Here is a 25,071-nt window from a genome sequence, read left to right as displayed (position 1 = left end):
TTCACTCCCCGGTAATGGCGCCAGAAAATAGCCTTGATGACCCACAAGTATAGGGGATCAATTGTAGCTCTTTTCGATAAGTAAGAGTGTCGAACCAAACGAGGAGCAGAAGGAAATGACAAGTGGATTCCAGTAAGGTAATGTGTCCAAGTGCTGAAATTGTAAGTAACACAGTAGTTTGATAGCAAGATAATTTGTAACGAGCAAGTAACGATAGTAGTAATAAAAGTGCAGCAAGGTAGACCAATCGTTTTGAGGCAAAGGACAGGCCAAAACGGTCTGTTATGATAAGCAAAGCGTTCTTGAGGGTACACGGGAATTTCATCTAGTCACTTTCAGCATGTTGGTTTAATTCGTGTTCGATAGTTTGATAATTTGATATGTGGGTGGACCGGTGCTTAGGTGTTGTTCTTACTTGAAAAAACCTCCTACTTATGATTAACCCTCCCACAAGTATCCGCAACTACGAGAAAAGTATTAAGAATAAATTCTAACCATAGCATTAAACTTTTGGATCCAATCGGTCCCTTACGGAATAGCGGATAAACTGGGGTTTAAGTTTCTGCCACTCTTGCAACCCATCATCTAATCTATACTCCACAATGCATTCCCTTAGGCCCAAAATATGGTGAAGTGTCATGTAGTCGATGTTCACATGACACCACTAAGGGAATCACACCATACATACTACCAAAATATCAAATACATATCAAATTCACATGATTACTTGCAACATGATTTCTCCCTTGACCTCAAGAACAAAGGTAAATATTCACAAATGATAAACATGCTCATGATTAGAGGAGTATTAAATAGCATATTGGATCTGAACATGTAATATTCCACCAAATAAACCATATAGTAATCAACTACAAGATGTAATCAACACTACTAGTCACCCACAAGCACCAATCTATAGTTCCAGTAACAAGATTAATCCCAAGAGAAGAACTAGGGTTTGAGAGGAGATGGTGATGTTGAAGACGTTGATGGAGATTGCCGTCCCCAAGATGGGAGAGTTGTTGGTGATGATGATGACAATGATTGCCCCCTCTGGGAGGGAAGTTCCCCCGGTGGAATCGCTCCGTCGGAGGGTAAAAGTGCTCCTGCCCAAGTTCTGCCACGAGGCAGTGGCGCTTCGTCCCGAAAGTCCTCCTGTTATTTTTTCTAGGTCAACATGACTTATATACCAAAATATGGGCACCAGATGTGGGCCGAGGGGAGCACAACCCACCAGGGCGCGCCTGGGCTGAAGGAAATATGCCCTAGAGGCAATAATAAAGTTATTATTTATTTCCTTATATCATGATAAATGTTTATTATTCATGCTAGAATTGTATTAACCGGAAACATAATACATGTGTGAATACATAGACAAACAGAGTGTCACTAGTATGCCTCTACTTGACTAGCTCGTTAATCGAAGATGGTTATGTTTCCTAACCATAAACAAAAGAGTTGTTATTTGATTAATGGGATCACATCATTAGGAGAATGATGTGATTGACATGACCCATTCCATTAGCTTAGCACCCGATCGTTTAGTATGTTGCTATTTCTTTCTTCATGACTTATACATGTTCCTATGACTATGAGATTATGCAACTCCCGTTTGCCGGAGGAACACTTTGTGTGCTACCAAACGTCACAACGTAACTGGGTGATTATAAAGGAGCTCTACGGGTGTCTCCAAAGGTACATGTTGGGTTGGCGTATTTCGAGATTAGGATTTGTCACTCCGATTGTCGGAGAGGTATCTCTGGGCCGTCTCGGTAATGCACATCACATAAGCCTTGCAAGCATTGCAACTAATGAGTTAGTTGCAGGATGATGTATTACGGAACGAGTAAAGAGACTTGCTGGTAACGAGATTGAACTAGGTATGGGATACCGACGATCGAATCTCGGGCAAGTAACATAGCGATGACAAAGGGAACAACGTATGTTGTTATGCGGTCTGACCGATAAAAGATCTTCGTAGAATATGTAGGAGCCAATATGAGCATCCAGGTTCCGCTACTGGTTATTGACCGGAGACGTGTCTCGGTCATGTCTACATTGTTCTCGAACCCGTAGGGTCCGCACGCTTAAGGTTATGATGACAGTTATATTATGAGTTTATGCATTTTGATGTACCGAAGGTTGTTCGGAGTCCCGGATGTGATCATGGACATGACAAGGAGTCCCTAAATGGTCGAGACATAAAGATTGATATATTGGAAGCCTATGTTTGGATATCGGAAGTGTTCCGGGTGATTTCGGAGAAAACCGGAGAGCCAGAGGGTTACCGGAACCCCCCCCCCCCCGGGAGGAGTAATGGGCCATATGGGCCTTAGTGGAGAGAGAGAGGGGCAGCCAAAGGTGGGCCGCGCGCCTCGTCCCCCTGGTCCGAATTGGACTAGGAGAGGGGGGGGGGCGTCCCCCTTTCCTTCTCCCTCCCTACTTCTTTCCCCCTCCTAGTAGGAGTCCTACTCCTACTAGGAGGAGGACTCCTCCTTGGCGCACCATAGGGGCCGGCCGGCTTCCTCCCCTTGATCCTTTATATACGGGGGCAGGGGCACCCCTAGACACACAAGTTGATCCACGTGATCATATTCTTAGCCGTGTGCGGTGCCCCCTTCCACCATAGTCCTCGATAATATTGTAGCGGTGCTTAGGCGAAGCCCTGCGACGGTAGTACATCAAGATCGTCACCACGCTGTCGTGCTGACGGAACTCTTCCCCGACACTTTGCTGGATCGGAGTCCGGGGATCATCATCGAGCTGAACGTGTGCTAGAACTCGGAGGTGCCGTAGTTTCGGTGCTTGATCGGTCGGGCTGTGGAGACGTACGACTACATCAACCAAGTTAATGCTTCCGCTGTCAATCTACAAGGGTACGTAGATCACACTCTCCCCCTCTCGTTGCTATGCATCACCATGATCTTGCGTGTGCGTAGGAATTTTTTTGAAATTACTACGAAACCCAACAGTGACATCCGAGCCTAGGTTTTATGTGTTGATGTTATATGCACGAGTAGAACACAAGTGAGTTGTGGGCGATATAAGTCATACTGCTTACCAGCATGTCATACTTTGGTTCGGCGGTATTGTTGGATGAAGTGGCCCGGACCGACATTACGCGTACGCTTACGCGAGACCGGTTCTCCTGACGTGCTTTGCACAAAGGTGGCTAGCGGGTGACAGTTTCTCCAACTTTAGTTGAACCGAGTGTGGCTACGCCCGGTCCTTGCGAAGGTTAAAACAGCACCAACTTGACAAACTATCGTTGTGGTTTTGATGCGTAGGTAAGATTGGTTCTTGCTTAAGCCCGTAGCAGCCACGTAAAACTTGCAACAACAAAGTAGAGGACGTCTAACTTGTTTTTGCAGGGCATGTTGTGATGTGATATGGTCAAGACATGATGCTAAATTTTATTGCATGAGATGATCATGTTTTGTAACCGAGTTATCGGCAACTGGCAGGAGCCATATGGTTGTCGCTTTATTGTATGCAATGCAATCACGCTGTAATGCTTTACTTTATCACTAAGCGGTAGCGATAGTCGTGGAAGCATAAGATTGGCGAGACGACAACGATGCCACGATGGAGATCAAGGTGTCGCGCCGGTGACGATGGTGATCACGACCGTGCTTCGAAGATGGAGATCACAAGCGCAAGATGATGATGGCCATATCATATCACTTATATTTATTGCATGTGATGTTTATCTTTTATGCATCTTATCTTGCTTTGATTGACGGTAGCATTATAAGATGATCTCTCACTAATTATCAAGAAGTGTTCTCCCTGAGTATGCACCGTTGCAAAAGTTCTTCGTGCTGAGACACCACGTGATGATCGGGTGTGATAGGCTCTACGTTCAAATACAGCGGGTGCAGAACAGTTGCACACACAGAATACTCAGGTTATACTTGACGAGCCAAGCATATACACATATGGCCTCGGAACACAGAGACTGAAAGGTCGAGCGTGAATCATATAGCAGATATGATCAACATAGCGATGTTCACCAATGAAATTACTCCATCTCACGTGATGATCGTACATGGTTTAGTTGATTTGGATCACGTAATCACTTAGAGGATTAGAGGGATGTCTATCTAAGTGGGAGTTCTTAAGTAATATGATTAATTGAACTTAAATTTATCATGAACTTAGTCCTGGTAGTATTTTGCAAATTATGTTGTAGATCAATAGCTCGCGTTGTTGCTTCCCTATGTTTATTTTGATATGTTCCTAGAGAAAATTGTGTTGAAAGATGTTAGTAGCAATGATGCGGATTGGATCCGTGATCTGAGGTTTATCCTCATTGCTGCACAGAAGAATTATGTCCTTGATGCACCGCTAGGTGACGGACCTATTGCAGGAGCAGATGCAGACGTTATGAATGTTTGGCTAGCTCAATATGATGACTACTTGATAGTTTAGTGCACCATGCTTAATGGTTTAGAATCGGGACTTCAAAGACGTTTTGAACGTCATGGAGCATATGAGATGTTCCAGGAGTTGAAGTTAATATTTCAAGCAAATACCCGAGTTGAGAGATATGAAGTCTCCAACAAGTTCTATAGCTAAAAGATGGAGGAGAATCGCTCAACTAGTGAGCATGTTCTCAGATTGTCTGAGTACTACAATCGCTTGAATCAAGTGGGAGTTAATCTTCCAGATAAGATAGTGATTGACAGAATTCTCTAGTCACCATCACCAAGTTAGTAGAACTTTGTGATGAACTATGATATGCAAGGGATAACGGAAACGATTCCCAAGCTCTTCGTAATGCGGAAATTGACAAAGGTAGAAATCGAGAAAAACATCAAGTGTTGATGGTAGACAAGACCACTAGTTTCAAGAAAAGGGCAGAGGGAAGAAGGGGAACTTCAAGAAGAACAGCAAGCAAGTTGCTGCTCAAGTGAAGAAGCCCAAGTCTGGTCCTAAGCCTGAGACTAAGTGTTTCTACTGCAAAGGGACTGGTCACTGGAAGCGGAACTACCCCAAGTGATTGGCAGATAAGAAGGATGGCAAAGTGAACATAAGTATATTTGATATACATGTTATTGATGTGTACTTTACTAGTGTTTATAGCAACCCCTCAGTATTTGATACTAGTTCAGTTGCTAAGATTAGTAACTCGAAACGGGAGTTGCAGAATAAACAGAGACTAGTTAAGGGTGAAGTGACGATGTGTGTTGGAAGTGGTTCCAAGATTGATATGATCATCATCGCACACTCCCTAGACTTTCGGGATTAGTGTTGAACCTGAATAAGTGTTATTTGGTGTTTGCGTTGAGCATGAATATGATTTGATCATGTTTATTGTAATACGGTTATTCATTTAAGTAAGAGAATAAATTGTTGTTCTGTTTACATGAATAAAACCTTATATGGTTACACACCCAATGAAAATAGTTCATTGGATCTCGATCGTAGTGATACACATAATCATAATATTGAAACCAAAAGATGCAAAGTTAATAATGATAGTGCAACCTATTTGTGGCACTGCCGTTTAGGTTATATTGGTGTAAAGCGCATGAAGAAACTCCATGCTAATGGGTTTTTGGAATCACTTGATTATGAATCAGTTGATGCTTGCGAACCATGCCTCATGGGCAAGATGACTAAAACGCTGTTCTCCGGAACTATGGAGCGAGCAACTGACTTATTGGAAATAATACATACTGATGTATGAGATCCGATGAGTGTTAAGGCTCGTGGCGGGTATCATTATTTTCTGACCTTCACAGATGATTTGAGCAGATATGGGTATATCTACTTAATGAAACACAAGTCTGAAATATTTGAAAAGTTCAAAGAATTTAAGAGTGAAGTGGAGAATCATCGTAACAAGAAAATAAAAGTTTCTACGATATGATTGCAGAGGTAAAATATTTGAGTTACGAGTCTGGCCTTCAGTTAAAACAATGTGAAATAGTTTCACTACTCACGCCACCTGGAACACCACAGCATAATGGTGTGTCCGAACATCATAACCGTACTTTATTAGATATGGTGCGATCTATGATGTCTCTTACCGATCTACCACTATCGTTTTGGGGTTATGCATTAAAGACAGCTGCATTCACGTTTAAAAGGGCACCATCTAAGTCCGTTGAGACGACATAATCTGAACTGTGGTTTGGCAAGAAACCAAAGTTGTCGTTTCTTAAAGTTTGGGATTGTGACGCTTATATGAAAAAGTTTCATCCTGATAAGCTCAAACCCAAATTGGAGAAATATGTCTTCATAGGATACCCAAAGGAGACTATTGGGTACACCTTCTATCACAAATCCGAAGGCAAGACATTCGTTGCTAAGAATGGATCCTTTCTAGAGAAGGAGTTTCTCTTGAAAGAAGTGAGTGGGAGGAAAGTAGAACTTGATAAGGTAATTGTACCTTCTCCCTTATTGAAAAGTAGTTCATCACAAGAAATCTGTTCCTGTGACTACTACACCAATTAGTGAGGAAGACTAATGATGATGATCATGTAACTTCAGATCAAGTTAATACCGAATCTCGTAGGTAAACCAGAGTGAGATCCGCACCAAAGTGGTACGGTAATCCTGTTCTGGAAGTCATGTTACTAGACCATGACGAACTTGCGAACTATGAGGAAGCGATGATGAGCCTAGATTCCGCGAAATGGCTTGAGGCCATGAAATCTGAGATGAGATCCATGTATGAGAACAAAGTATGGACTTTGATGGACTTGCCCAATGATCGGCGAGCCATTGAGATTAAATGGATCTTCAAGAGGCAGACGGACGCTGATAGTAGTGTTACTATCTACAAAGCTAGAATTGTCGCAAAAAGGTTTTCGACAATTTCAAGGTGTTGACTATGATGAGAGTTTCTCACTCGTATCTATGCTTAAGTTTGTCCGAATCATGTTAGCAATTGCCGCATTTTATGAAATCTAGCAAATGGATGTCAAAACTGCATTCCTGAATGGATTTCTGGAAGAAGAGTTGTATATGATGCAGCCGGAAGGTTTTCTTGATCCAAAAGGAGCTAACAAAATAAGCAAGCTCCAGCGATCCATCTATGGACTGGTGCAAGCATCTCGGAGTTGGGATAAACACTTTGATAGTATGATCAAAGCATATAGATTTATACAGACTTGCGGTGAAGCCTGTATTTACAAGAAAGTGAGTGGGAGCACTACAACATTTCTGATAAGTATATGTGAATGACATATTGTTGATCGGAAATAATGTAGAATTATTCTGCCAAGCATAAAGGAGTGTTTGAAAGGAGTTTTTCAAAGAAAGACCTCGGTGAAGCTGCTTACATATTAAGCATCAAAATCTATAGAGATAGATCAAGACGCTTGATAAGTTTTTTCAATGAGTACATACCTTCACAATATTTTGAAGTAGTTCAAAAATGGAACAGTCAAAGAAAGAGTTCTTGGCTGTGTTACAAGGTATGAAATTGCGTAAGACTCAAAGCCCGACCACGGCAGAAGATAGAAAGAGAATGAAAGTCATTCCCTATGCCTCAGCCATAGGTTCTATAAAGTATGCCATGATGTGTACTAGATCTATTGTATACCCTACACTGTGTTAAGCAAGGGAGTACAATAGTGATCTAAGAGTAGATCACTGGACATTGGTCAAAATTATCCATACTGGAATAAGGAAATATTTCTCGATTATGGAGGTGACAAAAGGTTCATCGTAAAAAGTTACGTCGATGCAAGTTTTGACACAGATCTGGATGACTCTAAGTCTCGATCTAGATACATATTGAAAGTGGGAGCAATTAGCTAGAGTAGCTCCGTGCAGAGCATTGTAGACATAGAATTCGCAAAATACTTATGGATGTGTATGTGACAGACCCATTGACTAAAATTATCTCACAAGCAAAACATGATCACACCTTAGTACATTTTGGGTGTTAATCACATAAATGATGTGAACTAGATTATTGACTCTAGTAAACCCTTTGGGTATAGGTCACATGACGATGTGAACTATGGGTGTTAATCACATGGTGATGTGAACTCTTAGTGTTGAATCACATGGCGATGTGAACTAGATTATTGACTCTAGTGCAAGTGGGAGACTGAAGGAAATATGCCCTAGAGGCAATAATAAAGTTATTATTTATTTCCTTATATCATGATAAATGTTTATTATTCATGCTAGAATTGTATTAACCGGAAACATAATACATGTGTGAATACATAGACAAACAAAGTGTCACTAGTATGCCTCTACTTGACTAGCTCGTTAATCGAAGATGGTTATGTTTCCTAACCATAAACAAAAGAGTTGTTATTTGATTAACGGGATCACATCATTAGGAGAATGATGTGATTGACATGACCCATTCCATTAGCTTAGCACCCGATCATTTAGTATGTTGCTATTGCTTTCTTCATGACTTATACATGTTCCTATGACTATGAGATTATGCAACTCCCGTTTGTCGGAGGAACACTTTGTGTGCTACCAAACGTCACAACGTAACTGGGTGATTATAAAGGAGCTCTACAGGTGTCTCCAAAGGTACATGTTGGGTTGGCGTATTTCGAGATTAGGATTTGTCACTCCGATTGTCGGAGAGGTATCTCTAGGCCCTCTCGGTAATGCACATCACATAAGCCTTGCAAGCATTGCAACTAATGAGTTAGTTGCGGGATGATGTATTACGGAACGAGTAAAGAGACTTGCCGGTAATGAAATTGAACTAGGTATGGGATACCGACGATCGAATCTCGGGCAAGTAACATAGCGATGACAAAGGGAACAATGTATGTTGTTATGCAGTATGACCGATAAAAGATCTTCGTAGAATATGTAGGAGCCAATATGAGCATCCAGGTTCCGCTATTGGTTATTGACCGGAGACGTGTCTCGGTCATGTCTACATTGTTCTCGAACCCGGAGGGTCCGCACGCTTAAGGTTACGATGACAGTTATATTATGAGTTTATGCATTTTGATGTACCGAAGGTTGTTCAGAGTCCCGGATGTGATCACGAACATGACGAGGAGTCCTGAAATGGTCGAGACATAAAGATTGATATATTGGAAGCCTATGTTTGGATATCGGAAGTGTTCCGGGTGATTTCGGAGAAAACCGGAGAGCCAGAGGGTTACCGGAACCCCCCCCCCCGGGAGGAGTAATGGGCCATATGGGCCTTAGTGGAGAGAGAGAGGGGCAGCCAAAGGTGGGCCGCGCGCCTCCTCCCCCTGGTCCGAATTGGACTAGGAGAGGGGGGACGGCTCCCCCTTTCCTTCTCCCTCCCTACTTCTTTCCCCCTCCTAGTAGGAGTCCTACTCCTACTAGGAGGAGGACTCCTCCTTGGCGCACCATAGGGGCCGGCCGGCTTCCTCCCCTTGATCCTTTATATACGGGGGCAGGGGCACCCCTAGACACACAAGTTGATCCACGTGATCATATTCTTAGCCGTGTGCGGTGCCCCCTTCCACCATAGTCCTCAATAATATTGTAGCGGTGCTTAGGCGAAGCCCTGCGACGGTAGTACATCAAGATCGTCACCACGCCGTCATGCTGACGGAACTCTTCCCCGACACTTTGCTGGATCGGAGTCCGGGGATCGTCATCGAGCTGAACGTGTGCTAGAACTCGGAGGTGCCGTAGTTTCGGTGCTTGATCGGTCGGGCCGTGGAGACGTACGACTACATCAACCAAGTTAATGCTTCCGTTGTTGATCTACAAGGGTACGTAGATCACACTCTCCCCCTCTCGTTGCTATGCATCACCATGATCTTGCGTGTGCGTAGGAAATTTTTTGAAATTACTACGAAACCCAACATGGGCTCCCTGGCGTGCCCAGGTGGGTTGTGCCCACCTGGTGGGCACCCTCTGGTACTTATTGGATCCAATAATTCTTATATATTCCGTAAAAAATCCTTGTGAAGTTTCAGCTTGTTCGGAGTTGTGTAGAATAGGTAGCCTGACATAGCTTTTCCAGGTCCAGATTTCCAGTTGCCGGAATTCTCCCTCTTGGTGTATACCTTGCAAATTATGAGAGAAAATGTTTGGGAACATAGTATTCAAAAAAATTACTACGATCACGCAAGATCTATCTAGGAGATGCATAGCAATGATACAGGGAGAGCATGTCCACATACCCTCATAGACGGAAAGCGGAAGCGTTTAGTAACGCAGTTGATGTAGTCGAACGTCTTCACGATCCAACTGATCCAAGTACCGAACGTACGGCACCTTTGTGTTTAGCACACGTTCAGCACGATGACGTCCCTCGAGCTCTTGATCCAGTTGAGGACGAGGAGAGTTCCGTCAGCACGACGGCCTGGCGACGGTGATGATTAAGTTACCGGCGCATGGCTTCGCCTAAGCACTACGACGATATGACCGAGGTGGTAAACTATGGAGGGGGGCACCGCAAACAGCTAAGAGATGTCTGTTGTGCCTTTGGAGTGCCCCCTCCTCCGTATATAAATGGGGGGAGGAGGAGGTGGCCGGCCTAGGGGGCGCACCATAAGGGGGGAGTCCAACTTGGACTCCTAGTCCAAGTAGGATTCACCCCCCTCCTTCCTTCCACCGGAGAGGGAAAAGGGGAAGGGAGAGAGAGGGAGAAGGAAAGAGGGGGGGCACCCCATCCCCTAGTTCAATTCAGTTTGGGCAAGGGGGGGCTCTCATGTGGCCTTTCTCCTCTCCTCCAATAAGGCCCAATAGGACCAATACTTCTCCCGGGGGTTCCGATAACCTCCTAGTTCTCCGGAAAAATGCCCGAACCACTCGGAACCATTTCGATGTCCAAATGCAACCTTCCAATATATGAATCTTTACCTCTCGACCATTTCGAGACTGCTCGTCGTGTCCATGATCTCATCCGGGACTCCAGACAAACTTCGGTCATCAAATCACACAACTCATAATACAAATCGTCATCGAACATTAAGCGTGCAGACCCTATGGGTTAGAGAACTATGTAGACATGACCGAGACACATCTCCGGTCAATAACCAATAGCGGAACCTAGATGCTCATATTGGCTCCTACATATTCTACGAAGATCTTTATCGGCCAAACCGCATAACAACATACGTCATTCCCTTTGACATCACTATGTTACTTGCCCAAGATTTGATCGTTGGTACCATCATACCTAGTTCAATCTTGTTACCAACAAGTCTCTTTACTTCTTCCGTAATGCAAAATCCCGCAACTAACTCATTAGTCACATTGCTTGCAAGGCTTATAGTGATATGCATTACCGAGAGGGCCCAAAGATACCTCTCCGATACATAGAGTGACAAATCCTAATCTCGATCTATGCCAACTCAACAAACACCATCGGAGACACCTCTCCGATCCCCTTCTTCCATTTGCCCTTTTTCTTGAAACTAGTGGTCTTGTTAACCATCAACACTTGATGCTCCTTCTTGATTTCTACCTCCGCAACCTTTAGCATTGCGAATAGCTCGGGAATTGTCTTTTCCATCCCTTGCATATTATAGTTCATCATGAAGCCTTTATAGCTTGGTGGTAGTGATTGAAGAACTCTGTCAATGACACTATCATCAGGAAGATTAACTCCCAACCGAGTCAAGTGGTTGTGGTACCCAGACATTCCGAGTATGTGTTCACTGACAGAACTATTCTCCTCCGTTTTGGAGCTATAGAACTTGTTGGAGACTTCATATCTCTCAACTCGGGCATTTGATTGAAATATTAACTTCGACTCCTGGAACATCTCATATGCTCCATGACGTTCAAAACGTCTTTGAAGTCCCGATTCTAAGCCCTAAATCATGGCACACTGAACTATCGAGTAGTCATCAGCTTTGCTCTGCCAAACATTCATAACGTTCGGAGTTGCTCCTGCAGTGGGTCTTGCACCTAGCGGTGCTTCCAGGACATAATTATTCTGTGCAGCAACGAGGTAATCCTCAAGTTATGGACCCAGTCCATGTAGTTGCTACCATCATCTTTCAACTTAGCTTTCTCTAGGAACGCATTAAAATTCAAAGGAACGGTAGCACGGGCCATTGATCTAACACAACATAGACATGCAAATACTCTTAGGTACTAAGTTCATGATAAATTAAAGTTCAATTAATCACATTACTTAAGAACTCCCACTTAGATATACATCCCTCTAGTCATCTAAATGATCACATGATCCATATCAACTAAACCATGTCCGATCATCACGTGAGATGGAGTAGTTTTCAATGGTGAACATCACTATGTTGATAATATCTACTATATGATTCACGTTCGACCTTTCGGTCTTAGTGTTCCGAGGCCATATCTGCATATGCTAGGCTTGTCAAGTTTAACCTGACTATTCTGCACATGCAAAACTGGCTTGCACCCGTTGTATGTGAACGTAGAGCTTATCACACCCAATCAACATGTGGTGTCTCGGCACGAAGAACTGTAGCAACGGTGCATACTCAGGGAGAACACTTGTACCTTGAAATTTAGTGAGGGATCATCTTATAATGCTACTGTCATACTAAGCAAAATAAGATGCATAAAGGATAAACATCACATGCAATCAAAGAATGTGACATGATATGGCCATCATCATCTTGTGCCTTTGATCTCCATCTCCAAAGCACCGTCATGGTCTCCATCGTCACCGGCTTGACACCTTGATCTCCATCGTAGCATCGTTGTCGTCTCACCAACTATTGCTTCTACGACTATCGCTACCGCTTAGTGATAAAGTAAAGCAATTATATGGCGATTGCATTTCATACAATAAAGCGACAACCATAAGGCTCCTTCTAGTTGCTGATAAATTTTACAAAACATGATCATCTCATACAACAATTTATATCTCATCACGTCTTGACCATATCATATCACAACATGCCCTGCAGAAACAAGTTAGACGCCCTCTACTTTGTTGTTGCAAGTTTTATGTGGCTGCTAGAGGCTTCTAGCAAGAACCATTCTTACCTACGCATCAAAACCACAACGATTTTTCGTCAAGTGTGTTGTTTTAACCTTCAACAAGGACCGGTCGTAGTCAAACTCGATTCAACTAAAGTTGGAGAAATAGACACCCGCCAGCCACCTGTGTGCGAAGCACGTCAGTAGAACTAGTCTCATGAACGCAGTCATGTAATGTCGGTCCGGGCCGCTTCGTCCAACAATACCGCCGAATCAAAGTAGGACGTTGGTGGTAAGCAGTATGACTATTATGGCCACAACTCTTTGTGTTCTACTCGTGCATATAACATCTACGCATAGACCTGGCTTGGATGCCACTGTTGGGGAATACAGTATTTCAAAAAAATTCCTATGATCACTCAAGATCTATCTAGGAGATGCATAGCAACGAGACAAGGAGAGTATGTCCATGTACCCTCGTAGACTGAAAGCGGAAGCGTTTAGTAACGTAGTTGATGTAGTCGAACGTCTTCACGATCCAACCGATCCAAGTGCCGAACGTATGGCACCTCTGTGTTCAGCACACATTCAGGACGACGACGTACCTCGAGCTCTTGATCCAGTTGAGGACGGTGGAAAGTTCCGTCAGCACGACGGCATGGCGATGGTGATGATCAAGTTATCAGCGCAGGACTTCGCCTAAGCACTACGACGATATGACCGAGGTGGTAAACTGTGGAGGGGGGCACCGCACATGGCTAAGAGATGTCTGTTGTGCATTTGGGGTGCCCCCCGCCTCCGTATATAAAGGGGGGAGGAGGTGGTTGGCCTAGGGGGCGTGCCATAAGGGGGGAGTCCTACTTGGACTCATAGTCCAAGTAGGATTCGCCCCCTTCCTTCCACCGGAGAGGGAAAGGGGGAAGGGAGAGAGAGGGAGAAGGAAAGAGGGGGGCCGCCCCCTCCCCTAGTCCTATCCGGTTTGGGCAGGGGGGTGCCCCTCTCATGTGGCCTTTCTCCTCTCCTCCAATAAGACCCAATAGGCCTAATACTTCTCCCTGGGGGTTCTGGTAACCTCCCGGTTCTCCGGAAAAATGCCCGAACCACTCGGAACCATTCCGATGTCTAAATGCAACCTTCCAGTATATGAATCTTTACCTCTCGACCATTTTGAGACACCTCGTCATGTCCGTGATCTCATTCGGGACTCTGAACAAACTTCGGTCATCAAATCACACAACTCATAATACAAATCGTCATCAAATGTTAAGCGTGCGGACCCTACGGATTCGAAAACTATGTAGACATGACCGAGACACATCTCCGGTCAATAACCAATAGTGGAACCTGGATGCTCATATTGGCTCCTACATATTATATGAAGATCTTTATCGGTCAAACCGCATAACAACATACATCATTCCCTTTGTCATCAATATGTTACTTGCCCGAGATTCGATCGTCGGTATCATCATACCTAGTTCAATCTCATTACCGTCAAGTATCTTTACTCATTTCGTAATGCAACATCCCGCAACTAACTCATTAGTCACATTTCTTGCAAGGCTCATAGTGATGTGCATTACCGAGAGGGCCCAGAGATACCTCTCTGATACACGGAGTGACAAATCCTAATCTCGATCTATGCCAACTCAACAAACACCATCGAAGACACCTGTAGAGCATCTTTATAATCCCCCAGTTGCGTTGTGACGTTTGATATCACACAAGGTGTTCCTCTGGTATTCGGGAGTTGCATAATCTCATAGCCAGAGGAACATGTCTAAGTCATGAAGAAAGCAATAGAAATAAAACTAAACGATCATAATGCTAAGCTAACGGATAGGTCTTGTCCATCACATGATTCTCTAATGATGTGATCCCGTTCATCAAATGACAACACATGTCTATGGTCAGGAAACTTAACCATCTTTGATTAACAAGCTAGTATAGACGAGGCACACTAGGGACATACTGTTTGTCTATGTATTCACACATGTACTAAGTTTCTGGTTAATTCAATTCTAGCATGAATAATAAACATTTATCATGATATAAGGAAATATAGATAACAACTTTATTATTGCCTATAGGGCATATTTCCTTCAGAAAAGGCATTAGAATTACTCCAAAAAGCATTACTATGGATAAAAACATTATAAATAATAGTAAGAAAACATGATGCAAAATGGACGTATCAGCCGCCCTCTTCCTGGAGTGCGAGGATGCACTTTCATCCTCGTCCTCGTCTTCGTCCCCGTCCTGAGCTGACGGGGCTACATCACTTCAGGACCAGGTGTCCGGATGAGCTCTTCGGCGGAGGCCCTCCCTGGCCTCCGGCACATCCTTCTTCTTCTTGCCCTTCTTATCAGGCGCCTTGTAAGGCACCATAGCGAGCAACATTTCTAGCTGAGCCGATCGGGGCTTCTCGGGCAGTGGCGCCTCACTACTGATCTTTTCGGCCTTTTTGAGCCAGCTCTACAAAGATCCGTAAAAGGAGGCTCAGAACAAGTTATGCACAATATGATTATCCGACCACATGTCAGGGGAAGGACTACTCACCTCCATGGGGGGTTGCCGTGTCGAGGCCGATGTCCTCCTCCTTACCCGACCACTCCTCTTGAGGCTTGAACAACAGACTCCACGCCTTGTCATGGGTTGTGCCAAAGAGGAACTGCACGGTGGCCGGGTATTTGGGTTTGTATGCCCACATTGGATCGTCCCATTGCTGGCAAGGAAGGATCTGGCGCTTGAGCATTATCTCGACCATGTTGGTCAGTGATACATCCATTTTGCATCATGCTTTTATAATGATACTTATTGCATTATGGGCTGTTATTACACATTATGGTACAATACTTATGCCTTTTCTCTCTCTCTCTCTTATTTTACAAGGTTTACATAAAGAGGGAGAATGCCGCGGCTGGAATTCTGGACCAGAAAGGGTGCAAATCTGAGAGACCTACTGTGCACAACTCCAAAAGACTTGAAAATATACGGAGAATTATTTTGGAATATATAAAAAATATTGGGTGAAGAAACACCAGAGGTGGCCACAAGCCTGTAGGCCTCCGGTGCCCATCTTCTACTAGAGAAATTAAATTGATCCTCCAAAAGACTGCCAATAGATCCAGAAAGAGTTTGTCTAAGAAACTTCATGATGCATTATGGGCTTATAGAACTACTTATAAAAACCCTATGGGTATGTCTCCGTATAAAATGGTTTATGGGAAAGCATGTCACTTACCTCTTGAACTAGAACATAAAGCTTATTGGGCAATTAAAGAGCTCAACTATGATTTCAAACTTGCCGGTGAGAAGAGGTTATTTGACATTAGCTCATTCGACGAATGGAGAACCCAAGCCTATGAAAATGCCAAGTTATTTAAAGAGAAAGTTAAACGATGGCATGATAGAAGGGTACAAAAGCGTGAATTTAATGTAGGTGACCATGTCTTGCTATACAACTCTCGTTTAAGATTTTTTGTAGGAAAACTTCTCTCTAAATGGGAAGGTCCGTACATTATCGAGAAGGTTTATCGCTCCGGTGCCATCAAGATCAACAACGCCGAAGGCACCAACCCGAAGGTGGTAAACGGGCAAACAATCAAACATTATATCCCAGGTACGCCCATAGATGTTGAAACCAATATTGTTAATACCATAACACTGGAGGAGTACATAAGGGAAACCTACCAGAACATTTCAGACCCCGAAAAGGAATAGGTATGTGGTACGGTAAGTAAAGCGACTCCTAAAGTTTTCCAATGGCAATTTTACTCCATTTTGGAATATTTTAAAAATCAGGAAAATTAAAAGTAGTCCAAAAAGTACACGAAGAGGCGACAAGTCCTTTGGTCGGTAAAAATTCATTATATAATCTCCCGTAGGTTTTTACCACCGTACCATGGCAAAAATCCTCTATTCTTGTTTCGAGTTGTTTTTCTGGCAGATCTAGATCGCTATGATGTCCCTGATGCGGCTTGAACTACGTCGATATTTCCCCAAAGAGGAAGAGATGATGCAGCACAAGTATGGTAGGTATTTCCCTCAGTGATGAGACCGAGGTTATCGAACCAGTAGGAGAACCACGCAACACTATGTAAACGGTCCCTGCACACAAAGAACAAATACTTGCAACCCGACGTGTAAGAGGGGTTGTGAATCCCTCCCGGGTAAAAAGATAGATAAAGTTGTAGTAGATTGGATAAATAGATCTCGCAGGAACACGAGATAAAATAAATAACATAAAATTGCAGCAATGTATTTTTGGGTTTTTGTATTAATAGATCTTAAAATAAAAGCAAATAAAAATAGATATCGAAGGAAAATATGATAAAGAAGAGACCTCCAGGGCCGTAGATTTCACTAGTGGCTTCTCTCTAGAAAAATAGCATACGGTGGGTAAACAAATTACTATTGGGCAATTATTAGAACTTCAAATAATTATGATGATATCCAGGCAATGATCATTATATAGGCATCACGTCCAAGATTGGTAGACCGACTCCTGCCTGCATCTACTACTATTACTCCACACATCGACCGCTATCCAGCATGCATCTAGTGTATTAAGTTCATGGAGAAACGGAGTAATGCAATAAGAACGATGACATGATGTAGACAAGATCTATTCATGTAGGAATAGACACCATCTTGTGATCCTTAATAGCAATGATACATACGTGTCATTTCCCCATTTGTCAATGGGATTGAGCACCGTAAGATCGAACCCATCACAAAGCACATCTTCCCATGGCAAGAAAATTCGATCTAGTCGGTCTAACTAAACCAAAGATTCGAAGAAGAAATACGAGGCTATAAGTAATCATGCATATAAGAGATTAAAACTCAAATAACTTTCATGGATAAAATAGATTTGATCATAAACTCAAAGTTCATTAGATCCCAACAAACACACCGCAAAAAGAGTTACATCAAATAGATATCCAAGAGACCATTGTATTGAGAATCAAGAGAGAGAGAGAGAGGAAGCCATCTAGCTACTGCCTATGGAGCCGTAGGTCTACAATGAACTACTCACGCACCATCGGAGAACCCCTCTGTGATGGTGTCTAGATTGGATCTATGGTTTTTGGAACTTGCGGCGACTGGAATTGTGTTTCATCAACTCCCCTAGGGTTTTTGGAATATTGGGGTATTTATAAAGCAAAGAGGTAGTGCGGGAGGCCACCGAGGTGGGCACAACCCACCAAGGCGCTTGGGCCCCCAGGCGTGCCTAGGTGGATTGTGCCCCCCTCGGGGCACCCCTCTGGTACTTCTTTGGCCCATCCGGTGTCTTCTGGCCCAGAAAAATTCTCCAAAAAATTTCGCTGTGTTTGGACTCCATTTGCTATTGATTTTCAGCAAAATAAAAAACAAGCAAAAAACAGTAACTGGCACTGGGCACTATGTCAATAGGTTAGTCCCAAAAAATGGTATAAAGTTGCTATAAAATGATTGTGAAACATCCAAGAATGATAATATAATAGCATGGAACAATCAAACATTATAGATACGTTGGAGACATATCAGCATCCCCAAGCTTAATTCCTGCTCGTCCTCGTGTAGGTAAATGATAAATACAATTTTTGATGTGGAATGATGCCTATCATGTTCATCACATACTCCCTCCTTTCCGGTTTATAAGGCTCAATTCAAAAATCTCACCAACCAAGATAGATGGTGAGTGGTGGAATATTTTTTGTATTTTGCAAAAGCACCAAATTAATGCTCTAGTTTTCCTCAAAAAATTATGTTTACCAATGCATTAATTGGAATGCATGCATGCATAAAGTACATGCATTGGTCAATTTTCCCTTAATACTTGCATGCAATGATTTAATGCACCTTGGAATCTGAATTTGTGATGGGAAACAACCAAATTGAGCCTTATAAAATGGAAAAACTAAATTTTTGAGATAAGCCTTATAAACCGGAAAGGAGGGAGTATTCTTTTCTTTGTAGCATGGACATTTGGACTTTTATATGATTCAAAGCAATAGTCTAGTTTTGACATGAAGATTTCAATACTCAAGCATATCAACAAGCAACCATGTCTTTCAAAGTATCAACACTAAAGCAAGTCATCCCTAGCCCATTATAATCAATTATTGATCCATTCATGAAACACACTCACATATTAGCTACACCCAATGCTCAAGTACGATCATAGTGCCCCTTAGTTGGTGCTTTATAAGAGAAGATGGAGACTCAAATAAAAATAAAAATTGCATAAAGTAAAACAAAGGCCCTTCACGGAGGGAGGTAGGGATTTGTAGTGGTGCTGGAGCTCAAAGCGAAAAAGATAGAGATAAAACATTTTGTGTGGCATGCCTTTCTTGTCAACGAAAACGATCGAGTAGTTCCCAATACTTTCAACGCTAGATATATCATAGGTGGTTCCCAAACAGAAAATAAAGTTTATTCCTTTTTCCACCATACTTTCACATTCCACGGCTAACCAAATCCACGGGTACCATCCATACCAACACTTTCCAAGGAATTTATTATTTTGACAACATAAATAAATTCATTTTTCATTTCGGGACTGGGCATCCCTAATACCTTTGCTGTACTCTCGTGCAATGACAAGTGAATAAACACTCATCTTGAGAATAACACATCTAGCTTGGAAAAATATCGGCCACCTCCTACCATTTCATGAACGGTACGAGCACACAAAAAGGAAATTTATTTTGAAGATTAGAGATGGCACATACAAATTTGCTTAGAACGGCAAAATAATACCGCATATAGGTAGGTATAGTGGACTCATATGGCAAAACTGGTTTAAGGATTTTGGATGCACAAGTAGTAATCATACTTAGTGCAAGTGAAGGCTAGCAAAAGATTGAGAAGCATCCAACCAGGAAATGAAAAATCTCATAAGCGGGCATTAAGTATAACTAACACCGAATAATGCACCGCAAGTAGGATGTAATTTCATTGCATAACTATTGAATTTTGTGCTTGCATAGGTAATCACAAACCTTAACACCAATATTCTTACTAAACCATAATTACTCATCAACATGACTCACAAATCACTATCATCATATCACAAAACTATTACAAAGAATCAAGTTTATTTTGTCCAATGATCTTCATGAAAGTTTTTATTATATCCCTCTTGAATATCTATCACTTTGGGACTAATTTCATATGTTGCTTTTGATAGCTCAAACAAATCTAAGTGAAGAACATGAGCATAAAAAATTTCTTCTCTCAAAATAATATAAGTGAAGCATGACAGAATTTCTTAAAAAATTACTAACTCTCAAATAAATCAAAGTGAAGCATCAGAGAATTTCTTGAAAAATACTAAAGCACATCGTGCTCAAAAAGATATAAGTGAAGCACTAGAGCAATTCCATAGCTCAAAAAGATTTAAGTGAAGCATAGAGAGAAATTCTAACAAGTCATAACATAATTGTTTGGCTCTCTCAAATAGGTGTATCCAACAAGGATACTTGACTTAAACTAAAAACAAAAACAAGCAAAGACTCATATCATACAAGATGCTCCAAGCAAAACTCGTGATATGTGACGAATAAAAATATAGCTCCATGTAAAATGCCAATGGTCGTTAGAAGAAAGAGGGGATGCTAGTCGGGCATCCCCAAGCTTAGTTGCTTGCTTATCTTTTAGATAATAGCTTGGGATGCCATGGGGCATCCCCAATCTTAGGCTCTTCTTACTCCTTATTGCTTCATCCATCGTGATCTCACCCAAAACTTGAAAACTTTAATCATACAAAACTCACCAAAACCTTTGTGAGATCCGTTAGTATAACAAAGCAAATCACTACTATAAGTACTATTGAAAATCCATTCATATTTCATTTTTGCATTTTATCTATTGAATTCCAACTTTACCATGGCTTATACCCTCCAATACAAACCATAGATTCATCAAAATAAGCATACAACACAAAGAAAATAGAATCTGTCAAAAACAGAATAGTCCGTAGCAATCTAAAAACTTCAGATACTTCTGTAACTCCAAAAATTCTGAAAAATTCGGACAACGTGGGAAATTTGTATATCAATATTGTGTACAAAAATGAGGATTTTATCCCTCTTCTGTTAAAAACTAAAAATCATTTTACTAGAAGCAAAAGTTTCTGTTTTTCAACAAGATCAAATCAACTATCATCCAACATGATCCCAAAGGCTTTGCTTGGCACAAACACTAAATAAAACATAAAAAACATAATCATAACAGTAGAATACTTGTGCAAACACTCAAGAACATAAAGAAAAAGACAAAAATAAAATTTATTCATTGGGTTGCCTCCCAACAAGCGCTATAGTTTTATGCCCCTAGCTAGGCCTAATGCATAAATCTAAGTATTGTCATCTTTAGTTTTAGATCCATAAGATGCCCTCATGATTGATTCATATGGTGTCTTAATTATTCTTTTAGGGAAGTGTTCCATACCCTTCCTTAGTGGAAACTGAAATTTAGTATTGCCTTCTTTCATAGCAATCACGACACCAATAATACGTTAAAACGGCCTACCAAGTATAATTGGACAAGACAGATTGCTATCAATATCAAGAAGAATAAAATCTATGGGCACATAATTCCTATTTGCAAGAATAATAACAACATTAATTCTTCCCATAGGCTTTTTAATAGTAGAATCCTCCAAGTGAAAATTTAAAGAGAATTCTTCAATATCGGTAAGACCAAGCAGATCACATAAAGATTTCGGAATTGTAGAAACACTAGAACCCAAGTCACATAAAGCAAAACACTCATAACTTTTAATCTTGACTTCGATAATAGGTTCCCATTCATCATGTAATTTTCTTGGGATTGAAATCTCTAATTCCAACTTTTCTTCCAAAGCTTTCATCATAGCATCAATGATATGTTTAGTAAAGCTTTTTTTCATAAGCATGGGGTGAATTTATCATGGAGTGAAACAAAGAAATACAATCAATCAAAGAACAATTATCATAACTAAAGTCTTTGTAATCCAAAAGAGTGGGCACATCACTAGTTAAAGTTTTGACCTCTCCAAACCCACTTTTATCAATTTTTTCAACAAGATTTTCACCCTCCAAATTATCGGGACGCCTTCTAACTAAAGTTGACTCTTCTCTAGTCCCTTTATAATCAATCTTAATTTTACTAAACAAGAAATCAATAGAAGAAACACCAACCACTTTAAGATCTTCATCACTTTTATGAAAGCAATCACTAGAAAATGCTTTTTCTTAAAATTCTCTTTTAGCTCTAAGCACATCAGTTCTTTTCTTACTTTCATCCATAGAAACATATAAAGCTTTAATTGATTCTTCAACCTTAGGCAAAAAAAATCATCTTGAGATTTTCTACTTCATGAGTAATTCTATCAATGCTTCTAGACATATCATCAATCTTACTCAAATTTTCTTCTATCATTTAACTTCAAATCCTGGAACATCTCATATGGTCCATGACGTTCAAAACGTCTTTGAAGTCCCGATTCTAAGCCGTTAAGCATGGTGCACTAAACTATCAATTAGTCATCATATTGAGCTTAGCCAAACATTCATAATGTCTGTATCTACTCCTGCAATAGGTCTGTCACCTAGTGGTGCATCAAGGACATAATTCTTCTATGCAGCAATCAGGATAATCCTCAAGTTACGGACCCAGTCCGTGTAATTGCTACCATCATCTGTCAACTTTGCTTTCTCAAGGAACGCATTAAAATTCAACGGAACAAGAGCACGGGCCATCTATCTACAATCAACATAGACAAGCAAAATACTATCAGGTACTAAGTTCATGATAAATTTAAGTTCAATTAATCATATTACTTAAGAACTCTCACTTAGATAGACATCCCTCTAATCATCTAAGTCATCACGTGATCCAAATCAACTAAACCATATCCGACCATCACGTGAGATGGAGTAGTTTTCAATGGTGAACATCACTATGTTGATCATATCTACTATATGATTCACACTCGACCTTTCGGTCTCAGTGTTTCGAGGCCATATCTACATACGCTAGGCTCGTCAAGTTTAACCCGAGTATTCTGCGTGTGCAAAACTGGCTTGCACCCATTGCAGATGAACGTAGAGCTTATCACACCCGATCATCACGTGGTGTCTAGGCACGACGAACTTTGGCAACGGTGCATACTCAGGGAGAACACTTTTATCTTGAAATTTAGTGAGAGATCATCTTATAATGCTACCGTCAATCAAAGCAAAATAAGATGCATAAAATATAAACATCACATGCAATCAATATAAGTGATATGATATGGCCATCATCATCTTGTGCTTGTGATCTCCATCTCTGAAGCACCGTCATGATCACCATCGTCACCGGTGCGACACCTTGATCTCCATCATAGCATCATTGTCGTCTTGCCAACTATTGCTTCTACTACTATCGCTACCGCTTAGTGATAAAGTAAAGTAATTACAGGGCGATTGCATTGCATACAATAAAGCGACAACCACATGGCTCCTGCCAGTTGCCGGTAACTCCGTTACAAAACATGATCATCTCATACAATAAATATAGCATCATGTCTTGACCATATCACATCACAACATGCCCTGCAAAAACAAGTTAGACGTCATCTACTTTATAGTTGCATGTTTTACGTGGCTGCTATGGGCTAAGCAAGAACCGTTCTTTCCTACGCATCAAGACCACAACGATAGTTTGTCAAGTTAGTGTTGCTTTAACCTTCTCAAGGACCGGGCGTAGCCACACTCGGTTCAACTAAAGTTGGAGAAACTGACACCCGCCAACCACCTGTGTGCAAAGCACGTCGGTAGAACCAGTCTCGCGTAAGCGTACGCGTAATGTCGGTCCGGGCTGCTTCATCCAACAATACCGCCGAACCAAAGTATTACATGCTGGTAAGCAGTATGACTTGTACCGCCCACAACTCACTTGTGTTCTACTCGTGCATATAACATCTACACATAAAACTGGCTCGGATGCCACTGTTGGGGAACGTAGTAATTTCAAAAAAAATCCTACGCACACACAGGATCATGGTGATGCATAGCAACGAGAGGGGACAGTGTGTCCACGTACCCTCGTAGACCGAATGCGGAAGCGTTAGCACAACGCAGTTGATGTAGTCGTACGTCTTCACGATCTGACCGATCCAAGCACCGAACGCACGGCACCTCCGAGTTCTGCACACATTCAACTCGATGACGTACCGCGAGCTCCGATCCAGCAAAGCTTCACAGGAGAGTTTCGTCAGCACGACGGCGTGATGATGGTGATGATGTTGCTACCGACGCAAGGCTTCGCCTAAGCACCGCTATGATATAACGGGGGTGGAATATGGTGGAGGAGGGCACCGCACACGGCGGGAATAGATCAACTGATCAACTTGTATCTCCAAGGGGTGCCCCCCTCCCCGTATATAAAGGAGTGGAGGAGGGGGAGGGCCGGCCCTCTCTATGGCGCACCCTAGGGGAGTCCTACTACCACCGGGAGTAGGATTCCCCCTTTCCTAGTAGAACTAGGAGCCCTTCCAACTAGTAGGAGTAGGAGAGAAGGAAAGGGAAAAGAGAGGAGAAGGAAGGAGGGGGCGCCGCCCCTCCCCCTAGTCCAATTCGGACTAAGCATTGGGGGGCACACAGCCTCTCCTCTCTCTTTCCCCTAAAGCCCAATAAGGCTCATATACTCCCCGGTGAATTCCCGTAACTCTCCGGTACTCCGAAAAATACCTGAATCATTCGGAACCTTTCCGATGTCCGAATATAGTCGTCCAATACATCAATCTTTACGTCTCAACCATTTCGAGACTCCTCGTCATGTCCCTAATCTCATCCGGGACTCCGAACAACCTTCGGTACATCAAAACACATAAACTCATAATACCGATCATCACCGAACTTTAAGTGTGCGGACCGTACGGGTTCGAGAACTATGTAGACATGACCGAGACACGTCACCGGTCAATAACCAATAGCGAAACCTGGATGTTCATATTGGCTCCTACATATTCTACGAAGATCTTTATCAGTCAAACCGCATAACAACATATGTTGTTCCCTTTGTCATCGGTATGCTACTTGCGTGAGATTTGATCGTAGGTATCTCAATACCTAGTTCAATCTCGTTACCGGCAAGTCTCTTTACTTGTTCCGTAATACATCGTCTCGCAACTAACTCATTAGTTACAATGCTTGCAAGGCTTATAGTGATGTGTATTACCGAGTGGGCCCAGAGATACCTCTCCGATGA

This window comes from Triticum aestivum, chromosome 4A, assembly GCF_018294505.1.
Source record: "Triticum aestivum cultivar Chinese Spring chromosome 4A, IWGSC CS RefSeq v2.1, whole genome shotgun sequence".
Lineage (NCBI taxonomy): Eukaryota > Viridiplantae > Streptophyta > Magnoliopsida > Poales > Poaceae > Triticum > Triticum aestivum.
The sequence above is the reverse complement of the archived record's forward strand: the minus strand, read 5'-3'. Positions refer to the sequence as shown.